Genomic DNA, 26,649 nt, shown 5'->3' with positions numbered 1-26,649 from the left:
GTAATACCGTCTGGTGCCACCATATGGCTCAGTGTACTCAGTGTGCACAGGTAAATGCTTCCGTAGAGGCCAGGGTTACGGTTAAATTGTAGAAAACTAATCTCATGGGGACATGAGATATTTAGAAGGGGGAGTATGTAACCCACTAGAATATCATTCTAGAAAGCTGTGGGTTATATTGTTCATTTGTCAATTTGTGTTTTCATTTAGAGTTGAAGTATTGATGTAAGTGAATGTTTGTTTCCAAGTCGCAGTATATGGTGCTTGTGCTTTTAAGAACACCGTTTTAAGAAACCGTAGCAAGGTGGGTGGGGGTGTACAGGGGAAAAACGTGGTTTGGCAATACATGTTAGGTTGTCTTCATTTTCATTGGTTTGTATGTGTTAAGACCCACCCTCCCAGGATAATAGAAAATTGCGAGTGGTTAAAAAGGAGGGAGAGGGAGAGGGAGAGGGAGACCCGGGGAGGGGCAGCTGTAAGTTGAGAGAGCGAGTAGAGCGATAGAGATACAGACTGGAGTAATTGAGGGAGTTAATCGATAAGCCATCATATTAATATTTTTGCAGAGGATATAGTGAGTGTGTATTCTCAGGCGGTGGCCATTATTTTGGTTGTTTTACCTGAGTTATTGGTGTGTATTGGTTTCGCTATTGTGGTTATTTCACTCGCTGGTAAATGGCGTGTGAGCGGACTGAGTTTTAAGTTATCCGAACGATAAACTGAAGGAAGAAAACCAGGACTGAACGCGACAAGAGTTCATCGCACGTTTGGATCAAGGGAAACTAAGTGGCGCCACGGATCGCCGCGTGATCGGGGGTTCTCCTGGCGGCGCTGGAGGGTAACCCACGCCGGCGGCCCGAGACAGCGCTGGAAGTGGACCTGCAGGGGCTCTAACAAAGGGTTCCCCATAACAGTTTTGAGGTATGTTATTGATTTATTTTGTGCTCAGGAGAGTGAAGAGGCCAATTTTCAGTTTCTCTGGTCACTACGAACACGAGCTACATTCCAGGCTTGCAACGGGGTGGGTTATGAATAAATGCTTAGGGTGTGCACGGGCCCACGAGTGTTTATACAGTGTCATGCATCGAAATTGTAGAATCTAAAAAAAAAAAAATTACCTGTATGTAAATCAGGCTTGTCAAACTATGTAAAATATAATGTATTTAAAAAAAATAGAAGTATAAAAAAATGTAAATATAAATTTTACATAGCACACTACGCTGCTATGGACATCATAAATTACTGTTCAGTATTCAGTACTTTTGTTGCACTTTTCAGACAATTTTAATTTTACTGTTAAAACTGTTTTAATACAATGTTATATTTTGTGAAATGTAAATTTAACAAACCAGAGAAATAAAGACTACAAACAGAATCTAAAATCTAAAATTAAGTAAAATTGTAAGTTTGAGGATGTTTTGCGTCATGATTTTTTTTTTTTGAGGAGGCGGGCCACAAAAGGATTCACCCTACACAAGGGGGCCTCCTGCTGAAAAAGTTTGAGAACCACTGGTTTAAGGTATATGTGATTATTATTTTGGTTAATTTAGTAACCCAGCGGCTGGGAAATTTTCCTTTTCCCCTTTGGGGCTAATTGTTTTCTAACTAGTAATTCTTTTGATGGTGTGATTCATTTTTCACGTGAAACGTGTTTCTGTGGTCCATTTATTCTTTCTGACCTTAATTAAAGTCCGTGTTTTACTTATTCAAGTGTTTCATTAATCACAGAGAGTTTCGATTGACAAAGGGTAGTTGAGTTTGTTTAGATTTGATTCAACAGATTGTTAAAGGACCAAGGTAAACCAGGTAGTGACACCAAAGGGGCCTGAATACAACATCGCTAAGGCACTAGATTATTGAACCTGGAGCTGCCCCCTTGCCAGTTTGGGTAAAATAGGGCAGGGGGCGCTACACTTATATCTTTGATGCTATTGGATATGCTGTTTTCCATAGAGTCTTGGTCATGCAAGAAGGACAGGAATGTTACATCTAGTAAAGCTGAAGTGCCATGAAGAACACTGCTGTTCTACACTCAATGTCCAAGGATATTTTCTTATCGACTTTTACAAATGTTTGAGAAGATTGCTCTTTTACTCTAGATGTGTATTGAAGATCCCCATCAGTTTGCAGAATGCATTTTACACGTCAGGACAAGAGTTTCCTCTTTGATCGTTTTCCTGTCGGGTTTTGCAAATGTTTTGCGAGACTGCTCATTTACAATCAATGTGCATTGAAGATTGCAATCACTTCCAGAAGTTACTTGCCACATCTGCACAAGGTCCTTCTGCATGTGTGCACAATATGTTTGAGCTTAATCTTTGAGGTGTAGGGCTTTGCAAAGACTCGAGCAGATTGCACTTTTACGGTCAATGTCCATTGAAGATCAAAATCGATTGCCGAAGATGGGTCTGCTAAATTGTGCCAATATGTATCTGTCTGCTGAAATCACTATGACAATGCACTTGCAAATGTAAAGGGAAATTGACGTGAAACAAAAGCAAAAAGAGTGAACTTGAAAATCATGCCATTTGTGTCATTTATTAGGGAAGGAGTGACAGGCAGAGGTTAAATGAGCACAAGCTAGACTAGTATGTATCACAGCATCAAATGTCATAGAATTTTGACTTTGGTTATCTCCTTCTTGGTCACTAGTTATCGTGGTATAAGGTACTGTGCAACAGCAGATAGGTTGGGAAAGCCTACCACACAAACTAAGGGATCCCCATTTATTAACCGCACTGCACATGGGTTCATCCGGGATTTGAACCCGGGACCTCTCGCACCCTAAGCGAGAATCATACCCCTAGACCAACGAGCCCCTCATCCTGTCAGCTGCTACATGGTGTGTGGGAAAAAAATCAGAGTTTTTCAATTTCATGAATTTGCTTGGCAACAGAAAATTTCACCTTGCACTTTTTGTACACAGTTGTGTACATTCCTTCCTAAACAACCACGTTTTCAGCATAGCAGTCAGAAAATCATGCTTTAAATGACAGCAGGAACACACAGTTCCTTTTATCTTTGATGGGTTTTGATGGGTTTGGATATGCTGTTTTCCATGGAATCTTGGTCATGGAAGAAGGACAGGAATGTTACATCTAGTAAAGCTGAAGTGCCATGAAGAACACTGCTGTTCTACACTCAATGTCCAAGGACATTTTCTTATCGACTTTTACAAATGTTTGAGAAGATTGCTCTTTTACTCTAGATGTGTATTGAAGATCCCCATCAGTTTGTAGAATGCATTTAACACGTCAGGACAAGAATTTTCTCTTTGATCGTTTTCCTGTCGTTTTTGCAAATGTTTTGCGAGATTGCTCATTTACAATCAATGTGCATTGAAGATTGCAATCACTTCCAGAAGTTACTTGCCACATCTGCACATGGTCCTTCTGCATGTGTGCACAATATGTTTGAGCCTAATCTTTGTGGTGTATGGCTTTGCAAAGACTCGAGCAGATTGCACTTTTACGGTCAATGTCCATTGAAGATCAAAATCGATTGCCGAAGGTGGGTCTGCTAAATTGTGCCAATATGTATCTGTCTGCTGAAATCACTATGACAATGCACTTGCAAATGTAAAGGGAAATTGACGTGAAACAAAAGCAAAAAGAGTGAACTTGAAAATCATGCCATTTGTCTCATTTATTAGGGAAGGAGTGACAGGCAGAGGTTAAATGAGCACAAGCTAGACTAGTATGTATCACAGCATCAAATGTCATAGAATTTTGACTTTGGTTATCTCCTTCTTGGTCACTAGTTATCGTGGTATAAGGTACTGTGCAACAGCAGATAGGTTGGGAAAGTCTACCACACAAACTAAGGGATCCCCATTTATTAACCGCACTGCACATGGGCTCGTCCGGGATTTGAACCCGGGACCTCTCGCACCCTAAGCGAGAATCATACCCCTAGACCAACGAGCCCCTCATCCTGTCAGCTGCTACATGGTGTGTCGGATAAAAATCAGAGTTTTTCAATTTCATGAATTTGCTTGGCAACAGAAAATTTCACCTTGCACTTTTTGTACACAGTTGTGTACATTCCTTCCTAAACAACCACGTTTTCAGCATAGCAGTCAGAAAATCATGCTTTAAATGACAGCAGGAACACAGAGTTCCTTATATCTTTAATGGTTTTTGATGGGTTTGGATATGCTGTTTTCCATAGAGTCTTGGTCATGCAAGAAGGACAGGAATGTTACATCTAGTAAAGCTGAAGTGCCATGAAGAACATTGCTGTTCTACGCTCAATGTCCATAGATCATTTTCTTATCGACTTTTACAAATGTTTGAGAAGATTGCTCTTTTACTCTAGATGTGTATTGGAGATCCCCATCAGTTTGCAGAATGCATTTTACACGTCAGGACAAGAGTTTTCTCTTTGATCGTTTTCCTGTCGGGTTTTGCAAATGTTTTGCGAGATTGCTCATTTACAATCAATGTCCATTGAAGATTGCAATCACTTCCAGAAGTTACTTGCCACATCTGCACAAGGTCCTTCTGCATGTGTGCACAATATGTTTGAGCTTAATCTTTGAGGTGTAGGGTTTTGCAAAGACTCGAGCAGATTGCTCTTTTACGGTCAATGTCCATTGAAGATCAAAATCGATTGCCGAAGGTGGGTCTGCTAAATTGTGCCAATATGTATCTGTCTGCTGAAATCACTATGACAATGCACTTGCAAATGTAAAGGGAAAAAGAGTGAACTTGAAAATCATGCCATTTGTGTCATTTATTAGGGAAGGAGTGACAGGCAGAGGTTAAATGAGCACAAGCTAGACTAGTATCTATCACAGCATCAATTGTCATAGAATTTTGACTTTGGTTATCTCCTTCTTGGTCACTAGTTATCGTGGTATAAGGTACTGTGCAACAGCAGATAGGTTGGGAAAGTCTACCACACAAACTAAGGGATCCCCATTTATGAACCGCACTGCACATGGGCTCGTCCGGGATTTGAACCCGGGACCTCTCGCACCCTAAGCGAGAATCATACCCCTAGACCAACGAGCCCCTCATCCTGTCAGCTGCTACCTGGTGTGTCGGATAAAAATCAGAGTTTTTCAATTTCATGAATTTGCTTGGCAACAGAAAATTTCACCTTGCACTTTTTGTACACAGTTGTGTACATTCCTTCCTAAACAACCACGTTTTCAGCATAGCAGTCAGAAAATCATGCTTTAAATGACAGCAGGAACACAGAGTTCCTTATATCTTTAATGGGTTTTGATGGGTTTGGATATGCTGTTTTCCATAGAGTCTTGGTCATGCAAGAAGGACAGGAATGTTACATCTAGTAAAGCTGAAGTGCCATGAAGAACATTGCTGTTCTACGCTCAATGTCCATAGATCATTTTCTTATCGACTTTTACAAATGTTTGAGAAGATTGCTCTTTTACTCTAGATGTGTATTGAAGATCCCCATCAGTTTGTAGAATGCATTTTACACGTCAGGACAAGAGTTTTCTCTTTGATCGTTTTCTTGTCGGGTTTTGCAAATGTTTTGCGAGATTGCTCATTTACAATCAATGTGCATGGAAGATTGCAATCACTTCCAGAAGTTACTTGCCACATCTGCACAAGGTCCTTCTGCATGTGTGCACAATATGTTTGAGCTTAATCTTTGAGGTGTAGGGCTTTGCAAAGACTCGAGCAGATTGCACTTTTACGGTCAATGTCCATTGAAGATCAAAATCGATTGCCGAAGGTGGGTCTGCTAAATTGTGCCAATATGTATCTGTCTGCTGAAATCACTATGACAATGCACTTGCAAATGTAAAGGGAAATTGACGTGAAACAAAAGCAAAAAGAGTGAACTTGAAAATCATGCCATTTGTCTCATTTATTAGGGAAGGAGTGACAGGCAGAGGTTGAATGAGCACAAGCTAGACTAGTATGTATCACAGCATGAATTGTCATAGAATTTTGACTTTGGTTATCTCCTTCTTGGTCACTAGTTATTGTGGTATAAGGTACTGTGCAACAGCAGATAGGTTGGGAAAGTCTACCACACAAACTAAGGGATCCCCATTTATTAACCGCACTGCACATGGGCTCGTTCGGGATTTGAACCCGGGACCTCTTGCACCCTAAGCGAGAATCATACCCCTAGACCAACGAGCCCCTCATCCTGTCAGCTGCTACCTGGTGTGTGGGATAAAAATCAGAGTTTTTCAATTTCATGAATTTGCTTGGCAACAGAAAATTTCACCTTGCACTTTTTGTACACAGTTGTGTACATTCCTTCCTAAACAACCACGTTTTCAGCATAGCAGTCAGAAAATCATGCTTTAAATGACAGCAGGAACACAGAGTTCCTTATATCTTTAATGGGTTTTGATGGGTTTGGATATGCTGTTTTCCATAGAGTCTTGGTCATGCAAGAAGGACAGGAATGTTACATCTAGTAAAGCTGAAGTGCCATGAAGAACATTGCTGTTCTACGTTCAATGTCCATAGATCATTTTCTTATCGACTTTTACAAATGTTTGAGAAGATTGCTCTTTTACTCTAGATGTGTATTGGAGATCCCCATCAGTTTGCAGAATGCATTTTACACGTCAGGACAAGAGTTTTCTCTTTGATCGTTTTCCTGTCGGGTTTTGCAAATGTTTTGCGAGATTGCTCATTTACAATCAATGTCCATTAAAGATTGCAATCACTTCCAGAAGTTACTTGCCACATCTGCACAAGGTCCTTCTGCATGTGTGCACAATATGTTTGAGCTTAATCTTTGAGGTGTAGGGTTTTGCAAAGACTCGAGCAGATTGCTCTTTTACGGTCAATGTCCATTGAAGATCAAAATCGATTGCCGAAGGTGGGTCTGCTAAATTGTGCCAATATGTATCTGTCTGCTGAAATCACTATGACAATGCACTTGCAAATGTAAAGGGAAATTGACGTGAAACAAAAGCAAAAAGAGTGAACTTGAAAATCATGCCATTTGTGTCATTTATTAGGGAAGGAGTGACAGGCAAAGGTTAAATGAGCACAAGCTAGACTAGTATCTATCACAGCATCAATTGTCATAGAATTTTGACTTTGGTTATCTCCTTCTTGGTCACTAGATATCGTGATATAAGGTACTGTGCAACAGCAGATAGGTTGGGAAAGTCTACCACACAAACTAAGGGATCCCCATTTATTAACCGCACTGCACATGGGCTCGTCCGGGATTTGAACCCGGGACCTCTCGCACCCTAAGCGAGAATCATACCCCTAGACCAACGAGCCCCTCATCCTGTCAGCTGCTACCTGGTGTGTCGGATAAAAATCAGAGTTTTTCAATTTCATGAATTTGCTTGGCAACAGAAAATTTCACCTTGCACTTTTTGTACACAGTTGTGTACATTCCTTCCTAAACAACCACGTTTTCAGCATAGCAGTCAGAAAATCATGCTTTAAATGACAGCAGGAACACAGAGTTCCTTATATCTTTAATGGGTTTTGATATGCTGTTTTCCATAGAGTCTTGGTCATGCAAGAAGGACAGGAATGTTACATCTAGTAAAGCTGAAGTGCCATGACGAACATTGCTGTTCTATGCTCAATGTCCATAGATCATTTTCTTATCGACTTTTACAAATGTTTGAGAAGATTGCTCTTTTACTCTAAATGTGTATTGGAGATCCCCATCAGTTTGCAGAATGCATTTTACACGTCAGGACAAGAGTTTTCTCTTTGATCGTTTTCCTGTCGGGTTTTGCAAATGTTTTGCGAGATTGCTCATTTACAATCAATGTCCATTGAAGATTGCCATCACTTCCAGAAGTTACTTGCCACATCCGCACAAGGTCCTTCTGCATGTGTGCACAATATGTTTGAGCTTAATCTTTGAGGTGTAGGGTTTTGCAAAGACTCGAGCAGATTGCTCTTTTACGGTCAATGTCCATTGAAGATCAAAATCGATTGCCGAAGGTGGGTCTGCTAAATTGTGCCAATATGTATCTGTCTGCTGAAATCACTATGACAATGCACTTGCAAATGTAAAGGGAAATTGACGTGAAACAAAAGCAAAAAGAGTGAACTTGAAAATCATGCCATTTGTGTCATTTATTAGGGAAGGAGTGACAGGCAGAGGTTAAATGAGCACAAGCTAGACTAGTATCTATCACAGCATCAATTGTCATAGAATTTTGACTTTGGTTATCTCCTTCTTGGTCACTAGTTATTGTGGTATAAGGTACTGTGCAACAGCAGATAGGTTGGGAAAGTCTACCACACAAACTAAGGGATCCCCATTTATTAACCGCACTGCACATGGGCTCGTCCGGGATTTGAACCCGGGACCTCTCGCACCCTAAGCGAGAATCATACCCCTAGACCAACGAGCCCCTCATCCAGTCAGCTGCTACATGGTGTGTGGGATAAAAATCAGAGTTTTTCAATTTCATGAATTTGCTTGGCAACAGAAAATTTCACCTTGCACTTTTTGTACACAGTTGTGTACATTCCTTCCTAAACAACCACGTTTTCAGCATAGCAGTCAGAAAATCATGCTTTAAATGACAGCAGGAACACAGAGTTCCTTATATCTTTAATGGGTTTTGATGTGTTTGGATATGCTGTTTTCCATAGAGTCTTGGTCATGCAAGAAGGACAGGAATGTTACATCTAGTAAAGCTGAAGTGCCATGACGAACATTGCTGTTCTACGCTCAATGTCCATAGATCATTTTCTTATCGACTTTTACAAATGTTTGAGAAGATTGCTCTTTTACTCTAGATGTGTATTGAAGATCCCCATCAGTTTGTAGAATGCATTTTACACGTCAGGACAAGAGTTTTCTCTTTGATCGTTTTCTTGTCGGGTTTTGCAAATGTTTTGCGAGATTGCTCATTTACAATCAATGTGCATTGAAGATTGCAATCACTTCCAGAAGTTACTTGCCACATCTGCAAAAGGTCCTTCTGCATGTGTGCACAATATGTTTGAGCTTAATCTTTGAGGTGTAGGGCTTTGCAAAGACTCGAGCAGATTGCACTTTTACGGTCAATGTCCATTGAAGATCAAAATCGATTGCCGAAGGTGGGTCTGCTAAATTGTGCCAATATGTATCTGTCTGCTGAAATCACTATGACAATGCACTTGCAAATGTAAAGGGAAATTGACGTGAAACAAAAGCAAAAAGAGTGAACTTGAAAATCATGCCATTTGTCTCATTTATTAGGGAAGGAGTGACAGGCAGAGGTTAAATGAGCACAAGCTAGACTAGTATCTATCACAGCATCAATTGTCATAGAATTTTGACTTTGGTTATCTCCTTCTTGGTCACTAGATATCGTGATATAAGGTACTGTGCAACAGCAGATAGGTTGGGAAAGTCTACCACACAAACTAAGGGATCCCCATTTATTAACCGCACTGCACATGGGCTCGTCCGGGATTTGAACCCGGGACCTCTCGCACCCTAAGCGAGAATCATACCCCTAGACCAACGAGCCCCTCATCCTGTCAGCTGCTACCTGGTGTGTGGGATAAAAATCAGAGTTTTTCAATTTCATGAATTTGCTTGGCAACAGAAAATTTCACCTTGCACTTTTTGTACACAGTTGTGTACATTCCTTCCTAAACAACCACGTTTTCAGCATAGCAGTCAGAAAATCATGCTTTAAATGACAGCAGGAACACAGAGTTCCTTATATCTTTAATGGGTTTTGATATGCTGTTTTCCATAGAGTCTTGGTCATGCAAGAAGGACAGGAATGTTACATCTAGTAAAGCTGAAGTGCCATGACGAACATTGCTGTTCTATGCTCAATGTCCATAGATCATTTTCTTATCGACTTTTACAAATGTTTGAGAAGATTGCTCTTTTACTCTAAATGTGTATTGGAGATCCCCATCAGTTTGCAGAATGCATTTTACACGTCAGGACAAGAGTTTTCTCTTTGATCGTTTTCCTGTCGGGTTTTGCAAATGTTTTGCGAGATTGCTCATTTACAATCAATGTCCATTGAAGATTGCCATCACTTCCAGAAGTTACTTGCCACATCTGCACAAGGTCCTTCTGCATGTGTGCACAATATGTTTGAGCTTAATCTTTGAGGTGTAGGGTTTTGCAAAGACTCGAGCAGATTGCTCTTTTACGGTCAATGTCCATTGAAGATCAAAATCGATTGCCGAAGGTGGGTCTGCTAAATTGTGCCAATATGTATCTGTCTGCTGAAATCACTATGACAATGCACTTGCAAATGTAAAGGGAAATTGACGTGAAACAAAAGCAAAAAGAGTGAACTTGAAAATCATGCCATTTGTGTCATTTATTAGGGAAGGAGTGACAGGCAGAGGTTAAATGAGCACAAGCTAGACTAGTATGTATCACAGCATCAATTGTCATAGAATTTTGACTTTGGTTATCTCCTTCTTGGTCACTAGTTATCGTGGTATAAGGTACTGTGCAACAGCAGATAGGTTGGGAAAGCCTACCACACAAACTAAGGGATCCCCATTTATTAACCGCACTGCACATGGGCTCGTCCGGGATTTGAACCCGGGACCTCTCGCACCCTAAGCGAGAATCATACCCCTAGACCAACGAGCCCCTCATCCTGTCAGCTGCTACCTGGTGTGTGGGATAAAAATCAGAGTTTTTCAATTTCATGAATTTGCTTGGCAACAGAAAATTTCACCTTGCACTTTTTGTACACAGTTGTGTACATTCCTTCCTAAACAACCACGTTTTCAGCATAGCAGTCAGAAAATCATGCTTTAAATGACAGCAGGAACACAGAGTTCCTTATATCTTTAATGGGTTTTGATATGCTGTTTTCCATAGAGTCTTGGTCATGCAAGAAGGACAGGAATGTTACATCTAGTAAAGCTGAAGTGCCATGACGAACATTGCTGTTCTACGCTCAATGTCCATAGATCATTTTCTTATCGACTTTTACAAATGTTTGAGAAGATTGCTCTTTTACTCTAAATGTGTATTGGAGATCCCCATCAGTTTGCAGAATGCATTTTACACGTCAGGACAAGAGTTTTCTCTTTGATCGTTTTCCTGTCGGGTTTTGCAAATGTTTTGCGAGATTGCTCATTTACAATCAATGTCCATTGAAGATTGCCATCACTTCCAGAAGTTACTTGCCACATCTGCACAAGGTCCTTCTGCATGTGTGCACAATATGTTTGAGCTTAATCTTTGAGGTGTAGGGTTTTGCAAAGACTCGAGCAGATTGCTCTTTTACGGTCAATGTCCATTGAAGATCAAAATCGATTGCCGAAGGTGGGTCTGCTAAATTGTGCCAATATGTATCTGTCTGCTGAAATCACTATGACAATGCACTTGCAAATGTAAAGGGAAATTGACGTGAAACAAAAGCAAAAAGAGTGAACTTGAAAATCATGCCATTTGTGTCATTTATTAGGGAAGGAGTGACAGGCAGAGGTTAAATGAGCACAAGCTAGACTAGTATGTATCACAGCATCAATTGTCATCGAATTTTGACTTTGGTTTTCTCCTTCTTGGTCACTAGTTATCGTGGTATAAGGTACTGTGCAACAGCAGATAGGTTGGGAAAGCCTACCACACAAACTAAGGGATCCCCATTTATTAACCGCACTGCACATGGGCTCGTCCGGGATTTGAACCCGGGACCTCTCGCACCCTAAGCGAGAATCATACCCCTAGACCAACGAGCCCCTCATCCTGTCAGCTGCTACATGGTGTGTGGGATAAAAATCAGAGTTTTTCAATTTCATGAATTTGCTTGGCAACAGAAAATTTCACCTTGCACTTTTTGAACACAGTTATGTACATTCCTTCCTAAACAACCACGTTTTCAGCATAGCAGTCAGAAAATCATGCTTTAAATGACAGCAGGAACACACAGTTCCTTTTATCTTTGATGGGTTTGGATATGCTGTTTTCCATAGAATCTTGGTCATGCAAGAAGGACAGGAATGTTACATCTAGTAAAGCTGAAGTGCCATGAAGAACATTGCTGTTCTACGCTCAATGTCCATAGATCATTTTCTTATCGACTTTTACAAATGTTTGAGAAGATTGCTCTTTTACTCTAGATGTGTATTGAAGATCCCCATCAGTTTGCAGAATGCATTTTACACGTCAGGACAAGAGTTTTCTCTTTGATCGTTTTCCTGTCGGGTTTTGCAAATGTTTTGCGAGATTGCTGATTTACAATCAATGTGCATTGAATATTGCAACCACTTCCAGAAGTTACTTGCCACATCTGCACAAGGTCCTTCTGCATGTGTGCACAATATTTTTGAGCTTAATCTTTGAGGTGTAGGGTTTTGCAAAGACTCGAGCAGATTGCTCTTTTACGGTCAATGTCCATTGAAGATCAAAATCGATTGCCGAAGGTGGGTCTGCTAAATTGTGCCAATATGTATCTGTCTGCTGAAATCACTATGACAATGCACTTGCAAATGTAAAGGGAAATTGACGTGAAACAAAAGCAAAAAGAGTGAACTTGAAAATCATGCCATTTGTGTCATTTATTAGGGAAGGAGTGACAGGCAGAGGTTAAATGAGCACAAGCTAGACTAGTATCTATCACAGCATCAATTGTCATAGAATTTTGACTATGGTTATCTCCTTCTTGGTCACTAGTTATTGTGGTATAAGGTGCTGTGCAACAGCAGAAAGGTTGGGAAAGTCTACCACACAAACTAAGGGATCCCCATTTATTAACCGCACTGCACATGGGCTCGTCCGGGATTTGAACCCGGGACCTCTCGCACCCTAAGCGAGAATCATACCCCTAGACCAACGAGCCCCTCATCCTGTCAGCTGCTACATGGTGTGTGGGATAAAAATCAGAGTTTTTCAATTTCATGAATTTGCTTGGCAACAGAAAATTTCACCTTGCACTTTTTGAACACAGTTATGTACATTCCTTCCTAAACAACCACGTTTTCAGCATAGCAGTCAGAAAATCATGCTTTAAATGACAGCAGGAACACACAGTTCCTTTTATCTTTGATGGGTTTGGATATGCTGTTTTCCATAGAATCTTGGTCATGCAAGAAGGACAGGAATGTTACATCTAGTAAAGCTGAAGTGCCATGAAGAACATTGCTGTTCTACGCTCAATGTCCATAGATCATTTTCTTATCGACTTTTACAAATGTTTGAGAAGATTGCTCTTTTACTCTAGATGTGTATTGAAGATCCCCATCAGTTTGCAGAATGCATTTTACACGTCAGGACAAGAGTTTTCTCTTTGATCGTTTTCCTGTCGGGTTTTGCAAATGTTTTGCGAGATTGCTGATTTACAATCAATGTGCATTGAATATTGCAATCACTTCCAGAAGTTACTTGCCACATCTGCACAAGGTCCTTCTGCATGTGTGCACAATATTTTTGAGCTTAATCTTTGAGGTGTAGGGTTTTGCAAAGACTCGAGCAGATTGCTCTTTTACGGTCAATGTCCATTGAAAATCAAAATCGATTGCCGAAGGTGGGTCTGCTAAATTGTGCCAATATGTATCTGTCTGCTGAAATCACTATGACAATGCACTTGCAAATGTAAAGGGAAATTGACGTGAAACAAAAGCAAAAAGAGTGAACTTGAAAATCATGCCATTTGTGTCATTTATTAGGGAAGGAGTGACAGGCAGAGGTTAAATGAGCACAAGCTAGACTAGTATCTATCACAGCATCAATTGTCATAGAATTTTGACTTTGGTTATCTCCTTCTTGGTCACTAGATATCGTGATATAAGGTACTGTGCAACAGCAGATAGGTTGGGAAAGTCTACCACACAAACTAAGGGATCCCCATTTATTAACCGCACTGCACATGGGCTCGTCCGGGATTTGAACCCGGGACCTCTCGCACCCTAAGCGAGAATCATACCCCTAGACCAACGAGCCCCTCATCCTGTCAGCTGCTACCTGGTGTGTGGGATAAAAATCAGAGTTTTTCAATTTCATGAATTTGCTTGGCAACAGAAAATTTCACCTTGCACTTTTTGTACACAGTTGTGTACATTCCTTCCTAAACAACCACGTTTTCAGCATAGCAGTCAGAAAATCATGCTTTAAATGACAGCAGGAACACAGAGTTCCTTATATCTTTAATGGGTTTTGATATGCTGTTTTCCATAGAGTCTTGGTCATGCAAGAAGGACAGGAATGTTACATCTAGTAAAGCTGAAGTGCCATGACGAACATTGCTGTTCTATGCTCAATGTCCATAGATCATTTTCTTATCGACTTTTACAAATGTTTGAGAAGATTGCTCTTTTACTCTAAATGTGTATTGGAGATCCCCATCAGTTTGCAGAATGCATTTTACACGTCAGGACAAGAGTTTTCTCTTTGATCGTTTTCCTGTCGGGTTTTGCAAATGTTTTGCGAGATTGCTCATTTACAATCAATGTCCATTGAAGATTGCCATCACTTCCAGAAGTTACTTGCCACATCTGCACAAGGTCCTTCTGCATGTGTGCACAATATGTTTGAGCTTAATCTTTGAGGTGTAGGGTTTTGCAAAGACTCGAGCAGATTGCTCTTTTACGGTCAATGTCCATTGAAGATCAAAATCGATTGCCGAAGGTGGGTCTGCTAAATTGTGCCAATATGTATCTGTCTGCTGAAATCACTATGACAATGCACTTGCAAATGTAAAGGGAAATTGACGTGAAACAAAAGCAAAAAGAGTGAACTTGAAAATCATGCCATTTGTGTCATTTATTAGGGAAGGAGTGACAGGCAGAGGTTAAATGAGCACAAGCTAGACTAGTATGTATCACAGCATCAATTGTCATAGAATTTTGACTTTGGTTATCTCCTTCTTGGTCACTAGTTATCGTGGTATAAGGTACTGTGCAACAGCAGATAGGTTGGGAAAGCCTACCACACAAACTAAGGGATCCCCATTTATTAACCGCACTGCACATGGGCTCGTCCGGGATTTGAACCCGGGACCTCTCGCACCCTAAGCGAGAATCATACCCCTAGACCAACGAGCCCCTCATCCTGTCAGCTGCTACCTGGTGTGTGGGATAAAAATCAGAGTTTTTCAATTTCATGAATTTGCTTGGCAACAGAAAATTTCACCTTGCACTTTTTGTACACAGTTGTGTACATTCCTTCCTAAACAACCACGTTTTCAGCATAGCAGTCAGAAAATCATGCTTTAAATGACAGCAGGAACACAGAGTTCCTTATATCTTTAATGGGTTTTGATATGCTGTTTTCCATAGAGTCTTGGTCATGCAAGAAGGACAGGAATGTTACATCTAGTAAAGCTGAAGTGCCATGACGAACATTGCTGTTCTACGCTCAATGTCCATAGATCATTTTCTTATCGACTTTTACAAATGTTTGAGAAGATTGCTCTTTTACTCTAAATGTGTATTGGAGATCCCCATCAGTTTGCAGAATGCATTTTACACGTCAGGACAAGAGTTTTCTCTTTGATCGTTTTCCTGTCGGGTTTTGCAAATGTTTTGCGAGATTGCTCATTTACAATCAATGTCCATTGAAGATTGCCATCACTTCCAGAAGTTACTTGCCACATCTGCACAAGGTCCTTCTGCATGTGTGCACAATATGTTTGAGCTTAATCTTTGAGGTGTAGGGTTTTGCAAAGACTCGAGCAGATTGCTCTTTTACGGTCAATGTCCATTGAAGATCAAAATCGATTGCCGAAGGTGGGTCTGCTAAATTGTGCCAATATGTATCTGTCTGCTGAAATCACTATGACAATGCACTTGCAAATGTAAAGGGAAATTGACGTGAAACAAAAGCAAAAAGAGTGAACTTGAAAATCATGCCATTTGTGTCATTTATTAGGGAAGGAGTGACAGGCAGAGGTTAAATGAGCACAAGCTAGACTAGTATGTATCACAGCATCAATTGTCATCGAATTTTGACTTTGGTTTTCTCCTTCTTGGTCACTAGTTATCGTGGTATAAGGTACTGTGCAACAGCAGATAGGTTGGGAAAGCCTACCACACAAACTAAGGGATCCCCATTTATTAACCGCACTGCACATGGGCTCGTCCGGGATTTGAACCCGGGACCTCTCGCACCCTAAGCGAGAATCATACCCCTAGACCAACGAGCCCCTCATCCTGTCAGCTGCTACATGGTGTGTGGGATAAAAATCAGAGTTTTTCAATTTCATGAATTTGCTTGGCAACAGAAAATTTCACCTTGCACTTTTTGAACACAGTTATGTACATTCCTTCCTAAACAACCACGTTTTCAGCATAGCAGTCAGAAAATCATGCTTTAAATGACAGCAGGAACACACAGTTCCTTTTATCTTTGATGGGTTTGGATATGCTGTTTTCCATAGAATCTTGGTCATGCAAGAAGGACAGGAATGTTACATCTAGTAAAGCTGAAGTGCCATGAAGAACATTGCTGTTCTACGCTCAATGTCCATAGATCATTTTCTTATCGACTTTTACAAATGTTTGAGAAGATTGCTCTTTTACTCTAGATGTGTATTGAAGATCCCCATCAGTTTGCAGAATGCATTTTACACGTCAGGACAAGAGTTTTCTCTTTGATCGTTTTCCTGTCGGGTTTTGCAAATGTTTTGCGAGATTGCTGATTTACAATCAATGTGCATTGAATATTGCAACCACTTCCAGAAGTTACTTGCCACATCTGCACAAGGTCCTTCTGCATGTGTGCACAATATTTTTGAGCTTAATCTTTGAGGTGTAGGGTTTTGCAAAGACTCGAGCAGATTGCTCTTTTACGGTCAATGTCCATTGAAGATCAAAATCGATTGCCGAAGGTGGGTCTGCTAAATTGTGCCAATATGTATCTGTCTGCTGAAATCACTATGACAATGCACTTGCAAATGTAAAGGGAAATTGACGTGAAACAAAAGCAAAAAGAGTGAACTTGAAAATCATGCCATTTGTGTCATTTATTAGGGAAGGAGTGACAGGCAGAGGTTAAATGAGCACAAGCTAGACTAGTATCTATCACAGCATCAATTGTCATAGAATTTTGACTATGGTTATCTCCTTCTTGGTCACTAGTTATTGTGGTATAAGGTGCTGTGCAACAGCAGAAAGGTTGGGAAAGTCTACCACACAAACTAAGGGATCCCCATTTATTAACCGCACTGCACATGGGCTCGTCCGGGATTTGAACCCGGGACCTCTCGCACCCTAAGCGAGAATCATACCCCTAGACCAACGAGCCCCTCATCCTGTCAGCTGCTACATGGTGTGTGGGATAAAAATCAGAGTTTTTCAATTTCATGAATTTGCTTGGCAACAGAAAATTTCACCTTGCACTTTTTGAACACAGTTATGTACATTCCTTCCTAAACAACCACGTTTTCAGCATAGCAGTCAGAAAATCATGCTTTAAATGACAGCAGGAACACACAGTTCCTTTTATCTTTGATGGGTTTGGATATGCTGTTTTCCATAGAATCTTGGTCATGCAAGAAGGACAGGAATGTTACATCTAGTAAAGCTGAAGTGCCATGAAGAACATTGCTGTTCTACGCTCAATGTCCATAGATCATTTTCTTATCGACTTTTACAAATGTTTGAGAAGATTGCTCTTTTACTCTAGATGTGTATTGAAGATCCCCATCAGTTTGCAGAATGCATTTTACACGTCAGGACAAGAGTTTTCTCTTTGATCGTTTTCCTGTCGGGTTTTGCAAATGTTTTGCGAGATTGCTGATTTACAATCAATGTGCATTGAATATTGCAATCACTTCCAGAAGTTACTTGCCACATCTGCACAAGGTCCTTCTGCATGTGTGCACAATATTTTTGAGCTTAATCTTTGAGGTGTAGGGTTTTGCAAAGACTCGAGCAGATTGCTCTTTTACGGTCAATGTCCATTGAAAATCAAAATCGATTGCCGAAGGTGGGTCTGCTAAATTGTGCCAATATGTATCTGTCTGCTGAAATCACTATGACAATGCACTTGCAAATGTAAAGGGAAATTGACGTGAAACAAAAGCAAAAAGAGTGAACTTGAAAATCATGCCATTTGTGTCATTTATTAGGGAAGGAGTGACAGGCAGAGGTTAAATGAGCACAAGCTAGACTAGTATCTATCACAGCATCAATTGTCATAGAATTTTGACTTTGGTTATCTCCTTCTTGGTCACTAGTTATCGTGGTATAAGGTACTGTGCAACAGCAGATAGGTTGGGAAAGTCTACCACACAAACTAAGGGATCCCCATTTATTAACCGTACTGCACATGGGCTCGTCCGGGATTTGAACCCGGGACATCTCGCACCCTAAGCGAGAATCATACCCCTAGACCAACGAGCCCCTCATCCTGTCAGCTGCTACCTGGTGTGTGGGATAAAAATCGGAGTTTTTCAATTTCATGAATTTGCTTGGCAACAGAAAATTTCACCTTGCACTTTTTGTACACAGTTGTGTACATTCCTTCCTAAACAACCACGTTTTCAGCATAGCAGTCAGAAAATCATGCTTTAAATGACAGCAGGAACACAGAGTTCCTTATATCTTTAATGGGTTTTGATATGCTGTTTTCCATAGAGTCTTGGTCATGCAAGAAGGACAGGAATGTTACATCTAGTAAAGCTGAAGTGCCATGACGAACATTGCTGTTCTACGCTCAATGTCCATAGATCATTTTCTTATCGACTTTTACAAATGTTTGAGAAGATTGCTCTTTTACTCTAAATGTGTATTGGAGATCCCCATCAGTTTGCAGAATGCATTTTACACGTCAGGACAAGAGTTTTCTCTTTGATCGTTTTCCTGTCGGGTTTTGCAAATGTTTTGCGAGATTGCTCATTTACAATCAATGTCCATTGAAGATTGCCATCACTTCCAGAAGTTACTTGCCACATCTGCACAAGGTCCTTCTGCATGTGTGCACAATATGTTTGAGCTTAATCTTTGAGGTGTAGGGTTTTGCAAAGACTCGAGCAGATTGCTCTTTTACGGTCAATGTCCATTGAAGATCAAAATCGATTGCCGAAGGTGGGTCTGCTAAATTGTGCCAATATGTATCTGTCTGCTGAAATCACTATGACAATGCACTTGCAAATGTAAAGGGAAATTGACGTGAAACAAAAGCAAAAAGAGTGAACTTGAAAATCATGCCATTTGTGTCATTTATTAGGGAAGGAGTGACAGGCAGAGGTTAAATGAGCACAAGCTAGACTAGTATGTATCACAGCATCAATTGTCATAGAATTTTGACTTTGGTTATCTCCTTCTTGGTCACTAGTTATCGTGGTATAAGGTACTGTGCAACAGCAGATAGGTTGGGAAAGCCTACCACACAAACTAAGGGATCCCCATTTATTAACCGCACTGCACATGGGCTCGTCCGGGATTTGAACCCGGGACCTCTCGCACCCTAAGCGAGAATCATACCCCTAGACCAACGAGCCCCTCATCCTGTCAGCTGCTACCTGGTGTGTGGGATAAAAATCAGAGTTTTTCAATTTCATGAATTTGCTTGGCAACAGAAAATTTCACCTTGCACTTTTTGTACACAGTTGTGTACATTCCTTCCTAAACAACCACGTTTTCAGCATAGCAGTCAGAAAATCATGCTTTAAATGACAGCAGGAACACAGAGTTCCTTATATCTTTAATGGGTTTTGATATGCTGTTTTCCATAGAGTCTTGGTCATGCAAGAAGGACAGGAATGTTACATCTAGTAAAGCTGAAGTGCCATGACGAACATTGCTGTTCTACGCTCAATGTCCATAGATCATTTTCTTATCGACTTTTACAAATGTTTGAGAAGATTGCTCTTTTACTCTAAATGTGTATTGGAGATCCCCATCAGTTTGCAGAATGCATTTTACACGTCAGGACAAGAGTTTTCTCTTTGATCGTTTTCCTGTCGGGTTTTGCAAATGTTTTGCGAGATTGCTCATTTACAATCAATGTCCATTGAAGATTGCCATCACTTCCAGAAGTTACTTGCCACATCTGCACAAGGTCCTTCTGCATGTGTGCACAATATGTTTGAGCTTAATCTTTGAGGTGTAGGGTTTTGCAAAGACTCGAGCAGATTGCTCTTTTACGGTCAATGTCCATTGAAGATCAAAATCGATTGCCGAAGGTAGGTCTGCTAAATTGTGCCAATATGTATCTGTCTGCTGAAATCACTATGACAATGCACTTGCAAATGTAAAGGGAAATTGACGTGAAACAAAAGCAAAAAGAGTGAACTTGAAAATCATGCCATTTGTGTCATTTATTAGGGAAGGAGTGACAGGCAGAGGTTAAATGAGCACAAGCTAGACTAGTATGTATCACAGCATCAATTGTCATAGAATTTTGACTTTGGTTATCTCCTTCTTGGTCACTAGTTATCGTGGTATAAGGTACTGTGCAACAGCAGATAGGTTGGGAAAGCCTACCACACAAACTAAGGGATCCCCATTTATTAACCGCACTGCACATGGGCTCGTCCGGGATTTGAACCCGGGACCTCTCGCACCCTAAGCGAGAATCATACCCCTAGACCAACGAGCCCCTCATCCTGTCAGCTGCTACATGGTGTGTGGGATAAAAATCAGAGTTTTTCAATTTCATGAATTTGCTTGGCAACAGAAAATTTCACCTTGCACTTTTTGAACACAGTTATGTACATTCCTTCCTAAACAACCACGTTTTCAGCATAGCAGTCAGAAAATCATGCTTTAAATGACAGCAGGAACACACAGTTCCTTTTATCTTTGATGGGTTTGGATATGCTGTTTTCCATAGAATCTTGGTCATGCAAGAAGGACAGGAATGTTACATCTAGTAAAGCTGAAGTGCCATGAAGAACATTGCTGTTCTACGCTCAATGTCCATAGATCATTTTCTTATCGACTTTTACAAATGTTTGAGAAGATTGCTCTTTTACTCTAGATGTGTATTGAAGATCCCCATCAGTTTGCAGAATGCATTTTACACGTCAGGACAAGAGTTTTCTCTTTGATCGTTTTCCTGTCGGGTTTTGCAAATGTTTTGCGAGATTGCTGATTTACAATCAATGTGCATTGAATATTGCAACCACTTCCAGAAGTTACTTGCCACATCTGCACAAGGTCCTTCTGCATGTGTGCACAATATTTTTGAGCTTAATCTTTGAGGTGTAGGGTTTTGCAAAGACTCGAGCAGATTGCTCTTTTACGGTCAATGTCCATTGAAGATCAAAATCGATTGCCGAAGGTGGGTCTGCTAAATTGTGCCAATATGTATCTGTCTGCTGAAATCACTATGACAATGCACTTGCAAATGTAAAGGGAAATTGACGTGAAACAAAAGCAAAAAGAGTGAACTTGAAAATCATGCCATTTGTGTCATTTATTAGGGAAGGAGTGAGAGGCAGAGGTTAAATGAGCACAAGCTAGACTAGTATCTATCACAGCATCAATTGTCATAGAATTTTGACTATGGTTATCTCCTTCTTGGTCACTAGTTATTGTGGTATAAGGTGCTGTGCAACAGCAGAAAGGTTGGGAAAGTCTACCACACAAACTAAGGGATCCCCATTTATTAACCGCACTGCACATGGGCTTGTCCGGGATTTGAACCCGGGACCTCTCCCACCCCAAGCGAGAATCATACCCCTAGACCAACGAGCCCCTCATCCTGTCAGCTGCTACCTGGTGTGTGGGATAAAAATCAGAGTTTTTCAATTTCATGAATTTGCTTGGCAACAGAAAATTTCACCTTGCACTTTTTGTACACAGTTGTGTACATTCCTTCCTAAACAACCACGTTTTCAGCATAGCAGTCAGAAAATCATGCTTTAAATGACAGCAGGAACACAGAGTTCCTTATATCTTTAATGGGTTTTGATGGGTTTGGATATGCTGTTTTCCATAGAGTCTTGGTCATGCAAGAAGGACAGGAATGTTACATCTAGTAAAGCTGAAGTGCCATGACGAACATTGCTGTTCTACGCTCAATGTCCATAGATCATTTTCTTATCGACTTTTACAAATGTTTGAGAAGATTGCTCTTTTACTCTAGATGTGTATTGAAGATCCCCATCAGTTTGTAGAATGCATTTTACACGTCAGGACAAGAGTTTTCTCTTTGATCGTTTTCTTGTCGGGTTTTGCAAATGTTTTGCGAGATTGCTCATTTACAATCAATGTGCATTGAAGATTGCAATCACTTCCAGAAGTTACTTGCCACATCTGCACAAGGTCCTTCTGCATGTGTGCACAATATGTTTGAGCTTAATCTTTGAGGTGTAGGGCTTTGCAAAGACTCGAGCAGATTGCACTTTTACGGTCAATGTCCATTGAAGATCAAAATCGATTGCCGAAGGTGGGTCTGCTAAATTGTGCCAATATGTATCTGTCTGCTGAAATCACTATGACAATGCACTTGCAAATGTAAAGGGAAATTGACGTGAAACAAAAGCAAAAAGAGTGAACTTGAAAATCATGCCATTTGTGTCATTTATTAGGGAAGGAGTGACAGGCAGAGGTTGAATGAGCACAAGCTAGACTAGTATGTATCACAGCATCAATTGTCATAGAATTTTGACTTTGGTTATCTCCTTCTTGGTCACTAGTTATCGTGGTATAAGGTACTGTGCAACAGCAGATAGGTTGGGAAAGCCTACCACACAAACTAAGGGATCCCCATTTATTAACCGCACTGCACATGGGCTCGTCCGGGATTTGAACCCGGGACCTCTCGCACCCTAAGCGAGAATCATACCCCTAGACCAACGAGCCCCTCATCCTGTCAGCTGCTACATGGTGTGTGGGATAAAAATCAGAGTTTTTCAATTTCATGAATTTGCTTGGCAACAGAAAATTTCACCTTGCACTTTTTGAACACAGTTATGTACATTCCTTCCTAAACAACCACGTTTTCAGCATAGCAGTCAGAAAATCATGCTTTAAATGACAGCAGGAACACACAGTTCCTTTTATCTTTGATGGGTTTGGATATGCTGTTTTCCATAGAATCTTGGTCATGCAAGAAGGACAGGAATGTTACATCTAGTAAAGCTGAAGTGCCATGAAGAACATTGCTGTTCTACGCTCAATGTCCATAGATCATTTTCTTATCGACTTTTACAAATGTTTGAGAAGATTGCTCTTTTACTCTAGATGTGTATTGAAGATCCCCATCAGTTTGCAGAATGCATTTTACACGTCAGGACAAGAGTTTTCTCTTTGATCGTTTTCCTGTCGGGTTTTGCAAATGTTTTGCGAGATTGCTGATTTACAATCAATGTGCATTGAATATTGCAACCACTTCCAGAAGTTACTTGCCACATCTGCACAAGGTCCTTCTGCATGTGTGCACAATATTTTTGAGCTTAATCTTTGAGGTGTAGGGTTTTGCAAAGACTCGAGCAGATTGCTCTTTTACGGTCAATGTCCATTGAAGATCAAAATCGATTGCCGAAGGTGGGTCTGCTAAATTGTGCCAATATGTATCTGTCTGCTGAAATCACTATGACAATGCACTTGCAAATGTAAAGGGAAATTGACGTGAAACAAAAGCAAAAAGAGTGAACTTGAAAATCATGCCATTTGTGTCATTTATTAGGGAAGGAGTGACAGGCAGAGGTTAAATGAGCACAAGCTAGACTAGTATCTATCACAGCATCAATTGTCATAGAATTTTGACTATGGTTATCTCCTTCTTGGTCACTAGTTATTGTGGTATAAGGTGCTGTGCAACAGCAGAAAGGTTGGGAAAGTCTACCACACAAACTAAGGGATCCCCATTTATTAACCGCACTGCACATGGGCTCGTCCGGGATTTGAACCCGGGACCTCTCGCACCCCAAGCGAGAATCATACCCCTAGACCAACGAGCCCCTCATCCTGTCAGCTGCTACCTGGTGTGTGGGATAAAAATCAGAGTTTTTCAATTTCATGAATTTGCTTGGCAACAGAAAATTTCACCTTGCACTTTTTGTACACAGTTGTGTACATTCCTTCCTAAACAACCACGTTTTCAGCATAGCAGTCAGAAAATCATGCTTTAAATGACAGCAGGAACACAGAGTTCCTTATATCTTTAATGGGTTTTGATGGGTTTGGATATGCTGTTTTCCATAGAGTCTTGGTCATGCAAGAAGGACAGGAATGTTACATCTAGTAAAGCTGAAGTGCCATGAAGAACATTGCTGTTCTACGCTCAATGTCCATAGATCATTTTCTTATCGACTTTTACAAATGTTTGAGAAGATTGCTCTTTTACTCTAGATGTGTATTGGAGATCCCCATCAGTTTGTAGAATGCATTTTACACGTCAGGACAAGAGTTTTCTCTTTGATCGTTTTCTTGTCGGGTTTTGCAAATGTTTTGCGAGATTGCTCATTTACAATCAATGTCCATTGAAGATTTCAATCACTTCCAGAAGTTACTTGCCACATCTGCACAAGGTCCTTCTGCATGTGTGCACAATATGTTTGAGCTTAATCTTTGAGGTGTAGGGCTTTGCAAAGACTCGAGCAGATTGCACTTTTACGGTCAATGTCCATTGAAGATCAAAATCGATTGCCGAAGGTGGGTCTGCTAAATTGTGCCAATATGTATCTGTCTGCTGAAATCACTATGACAATGCACTTGCAAATGTAAAGGGAAATTGACGTGAAACAAAAGCAAAAAGAGTGAACTTGAAAATCATGCCATTTGTGTCATTTATTAGGGAAGGAGTGACAGGCAGAGGTTGAATGAGCACAAGCTAGACTAGTATGTATCACAGCATCAATTGTCATAGAATTTTGACTTTGGTTATCTCCTTCTTGGTCACTAGTTATCGTGGTATAAGGTACTGTGCAACAGCAGATAGGTTGGGAAAGCCTACCACACAAACTAAGGGATCCCCATTTATTAACCGCACTGCACATGGGCTCGTCCGGGATTTGAACCCGGGACCTCTCGCACCCTAAGCGAGAATCATACCCCTAGACCAACGAGCCCCTCATCCTGTCAGCTGCTACATGGTGTGTGGGATAAAAATCAGAGATTTTCAATTTCATGAATTTGCTTGGCAACAGAAAATTTCACCTTGCACTTTTTGAACACAGTTATGTACATTCCTTCCTAAACAACCACGTTTTCAGCATAGCAGTCAGAAAATCATGCTTTAAATGACAGCAGGAACACACAGTTCCTTTTATCTTTGATGGGTTTGGATATGCTGTTTTCCATAGAATCTTGGTCATGCAAGAAGGACAGGAATGTTACATCTAGTAAAGCTGAAGTGCCATGAAGAACATTGCTGTTCTACGCTCAATGTCCATAGATCATTTTCTTATCGACTTTTACAAATGTTTGAGAAGATTGCTCTTTTACTCTAGATGTGTATTGAAGATCCCCATCAGTTTGCAGAATGCATTTTACACGTCAGGACAAGAGTTTTCTCTTTGATCGTTTTCCTGTCGGGTTTTGCAAATGTTTTGCGAGATTGCTGATTTACAATCAATGTGCATTGAATATTGCAACCACTTCCAGAAGTTACTTGCCACATCTGCACAAGGTCCTTCTGCATGTGTGCACAATATTTTTGAGCTTAATCTTTGAGGTGTAGGGTTTTGCAAAGACTCGAGCAGATTGCTCTTTTACGGTCAATGTCCATTGAAGATCAAAATCGATTGCCGAAGGTGGGTCTGCTAAATTGTGCCAATATGTATCTGTCTGCTGAAATCACTATGACAATGCACTTGCAAATGTAAAGGGAAATTGACGTGAAACAAAAGCAAAAAGAGTGAACTTGAAAATCATGCCATTTGTGTCATTTATTAGGGAAGGAGTGACAGGCAGAGGTTAAATGAGCACAAGCTAGACTAGTATCTATCACAGCATCAATTGTCATAGAATTTTGACTATGGTTATCTCCTTCTTGGTCACTAGTTATTGTGGTATAAGGTGCTGTGCAACAGCAGAAAGGTTGGGAAAGTCTACCACACAAACTAAGAGATCCCCATTTATTAACTGCACTGCACATGGGCTTGTCCGGGATTTGAACCCGGGACCTCTCCCACCCCAAGCGAGAATCATACCCCTAGACCAACGAGCCCCTCATCCTGTCAGCTGCTACCTGGTGTGTGGGATAAAAATCAGAGTTTTTCAATTTCATGAATTTGCTTGGCAACAGAAAATTTCACCTTGCACTTTTTGTACACAGTTGTGTACATTCCTTCCTAAACAACCACGTTTTCAGCATAGCAGTCAGAAAATCATGCTTTAAATGACAGCAGGAACACAGAGTTCCTTATATCTTTAATGGGTTTTGATGGGTTTGGATATGCTGTTTTCCATAGAGTCTTGGTCATGCAAGAAGGACAGGAATGTTACATCTAGTAAAGCTGAAGTGCCATGACGAACATTGCTGTTCTACGCTCAATGTCCATAGATCATTTTCTTATCGACTTTTACAAATGTTTGAGAAGATTGCTCTTTTACTCTAGATGTGTATTGGAGATCCCCATCAGTTTGCAGAATGCATTTTACACGTCAGGACAAGAGTTTTCTCTTTGATCGTTTTCCTGTCGGGTTTTGCAAATGTTTTGCGAGATTGCTCATTTACAATCAATGTCCATTGAAGATTTCAATCACTTCCAGAAGTTACTTGCCACATCTGCACAAGGTCCTTCTGCATGTGTGCACAATATGTTTGAGCTTAATCTTTGAGGTGTAGGGTTTTGCAAAGACTCGAGCAGATTGCTCTTTTACGGTCAATGTCCATTGAAGATCATAATCG

General features: G+C 40.6%; 19 non-coding genes across 19 annotated transcripts; all 19 read right to left on the bottom strand.

Moving 5' to 3' along the window:
* Window positions 1–2,746: 2,746 nt before the first annotated feature.
* trnap-agg (transfer RNA proline (anticodon AGG)) lies at window positions 2,747–2,818 on the bottom strand. Its single transcript has one exon. It is a non-coding gene; the product is annotated as a tRNA-Pro (tRNA).
* A 1,036-nt stretch (window positions 2,819–3,854) lies between these two features.
* Window positions 3,855–3,926, bottom strand: trnap-agg (transfer RNA proline (anticodon AGG)). Its single transcript has one exon. It is a non-coding gene; the product is annotated as a tRNA-Pro (tRNA).
* Window positions 3,927–4,943: 1,017 nt separating this feature from the next.
* Window positions 4,944–5,015, bottom strand: trnap-agg (transfer RNA proline (anticodon AGG)). The gene has a single exon. It is a non-coding gene; the product is annotated as a tRNA-Pro (tRNA).
* Window positions 5,016–7,163: 2,148 nt separating this feature from the next.
* Window positions 7,164–7,235, bottom strand: trnap-agg (transfer RNA proline (anticodon AGG)). The gene has a single exon. It is a non-coding gene; the product is annotated as a tRNA-Pro (tRNA).
* Window positions 7,236–8,263: 1,028 nt separating this feature from the next.
* trnap-agg (transfer RNA proline (anticodon AGG)) lies at window positions 8,264–8,335 on the bottom strand. The gene has a single exon. It is a non-coding gene; the product is annotated as a tRNA-Pro (tRNA).
* Window positions 8,336–9,373: 1,038 nt separating this feature from the next.
* On the bottom strand, window positions 9,374–9,445 carry trnap-agg (transfer RNA proline (anticodon AGG)). Its single transcript has one exon. It is a non-coding gene; the product is annotated as a tRNA-Pro (tRNA).
* A 1,028-nt stretch (window positions 9,446–10,473) lies between these two features.
* On the bottom strand, window positions 10,474–10,545 carry trnap-agg (transfer RNA proline (anticodon AGG)). Its single transcript has one exon. It is a non-coding gene; the product is annotated as a tRNA-Pro (tRNA).
* A 1,028-nt stretch (window positions 10,546–11,573) lies between these two features.
* Window positions 11,574–11,645, bottom strand: trnap-agg (transfer RNA proline (anticodon AGG)). The gene has a single exon. It is a non-coding gene; the product is annotated as a tRNA-Pro (tRNA).
* Window positions 11,646–12,673: 1,028 nt separating this feature from the next.
* On the bottom strand, window positions 12,674–12,745 carry trnap-agg (transfer RNA proline (anticodon AGG)). Its single transcript has one exon. It is a non-coding gene; the product is annotated as a tRNA-Pro (tRNA).
* Window positions 12,746–13,773: 1,028 nt separating this feature from the next.
* On the bottom strand, window positions 13,774–13,845 carry trnap-agg (transfer RNA proline (anticodon AGG)). Its single transcript has one exon. It is a non-coding gene; the product is annotated as a tRNA-Pro (tRNA).
* Window positions 13,846–14,873: 1,028 nt separating this feature from the next.
* trnap-agg (transfer RNA proline (anticodon AGG)) lies at window positions 14,874–14,945 on the bottom strand. The gene has a single exon. It is a non-coding gene; the product is annotated as a tRNA-Pro (tRNA).
* A 1,028-nt stretch (window positions 14,946–15,973) lies between these two features.
* trnap-agg (transfer RNA proline (anticodon AGG)) lies at window positions 15,974–16,045 on the bottom strand. Its single transcript has one exon. It is a non-coding gene; the product is annotated as a tRNA-Pro (tRNA).
* A 1,028-nt stretch (window positions 16,046–17,073) lies between these two features.
* Window positions 17,074–17,145, bottom strand: trnap-agg (transfer RNA proline (anticodon AGG)). Its single transcript has one exon. It is a non-coding gene; the product is annotated as a tRNA-Pro (tRNA).
* A 1,028-nt stretch (window positions 17,146–18,173) lies between these two features.
* trnap-agg (transfer RNA proline (anticodon AGG)) lies at window positions 18,174–18,245 on the bottom strand. Its single transcript has one exon. It is a non-coding gene; the product is annotated as a tRNA-Pro (tRNA).
* Window positions 18,246–19,273: 1,028 nt separating this feature from the next.
* Window positions 19,274–19,345, bottom strand: trnap-agg (transfer RNA proline (anticodon AGG)). Its single transcript has one exon. It is a non-coding gene; the product is annotated as a tRNA-Pro (tRNA).
* Window positions 19,346–20,373: 1,028 nt separating this feature from the next.
* trnap-agg (transfer RNA proline (anticodon AGG)) lies at window positions 20,374–20,445 on the bottom strand. Its single transcript has one exon. It is a non-coding gene; the product is annotated as a tRNA-Pro (tRNA).
* Window positions 20,446–22,583: 2,138 nt separating this feature from the next.
* trnap-agg (transfer RNA proline (anticodon AGG)) lies at window positions 22,584–22,655 on the bottom strand. Its single transcript has one exon. It is a non-coding gene; the product is annotated as a tRNA-Pro (tRNA).
* A 1,028-nt stretch (window positions 22,656–23,683) lies between these two features.
* trnap-ggg (transfer RNA proline (anticodon GGG)) lies at window positions 23,684–23,755 on the bottom strand. The gene has a single exon. It is a non-coding gene; the product is annotated as a tRNA-Pro (tRNA).
* Window positions 23,756–24,793: 1,038 nt separating this feature from the next.
* On the bottom strand, window positions 24,794–24,865 carry trnap-agg (transfer RNA proline (anticodon AGG)). The gene has a single exon. It is a non-coding gene; the product is annotated as a tRNA-Pro (tRNA).
* Window positions 24,866–26,649: the final 1,784 nt, after the last annotated feature.

The sequence above is a fragment of the Paramormyrops kingsleyae genome, chromosome 5, assembly GCF_048594095.1.
Source record: "Paramormyrops kingsleyae isolate MSU_618 chromosome 5, PKINGS_0.4, whole genome shotgun sequence".
In the NCBI taxonomy this organism is placed as follows: Eukaryota; Metazoa; Chordata; class Actinopteri; order Osteoglossiformes; family Mormyridae; genus Paramormyrops; species Paramormyrops kingsleyae.
The sequence above is the reverse complement of the archived record's forward strand: the minus strand, read 5'-3'. Positions and strand labels throughout refer to the sequence as shown.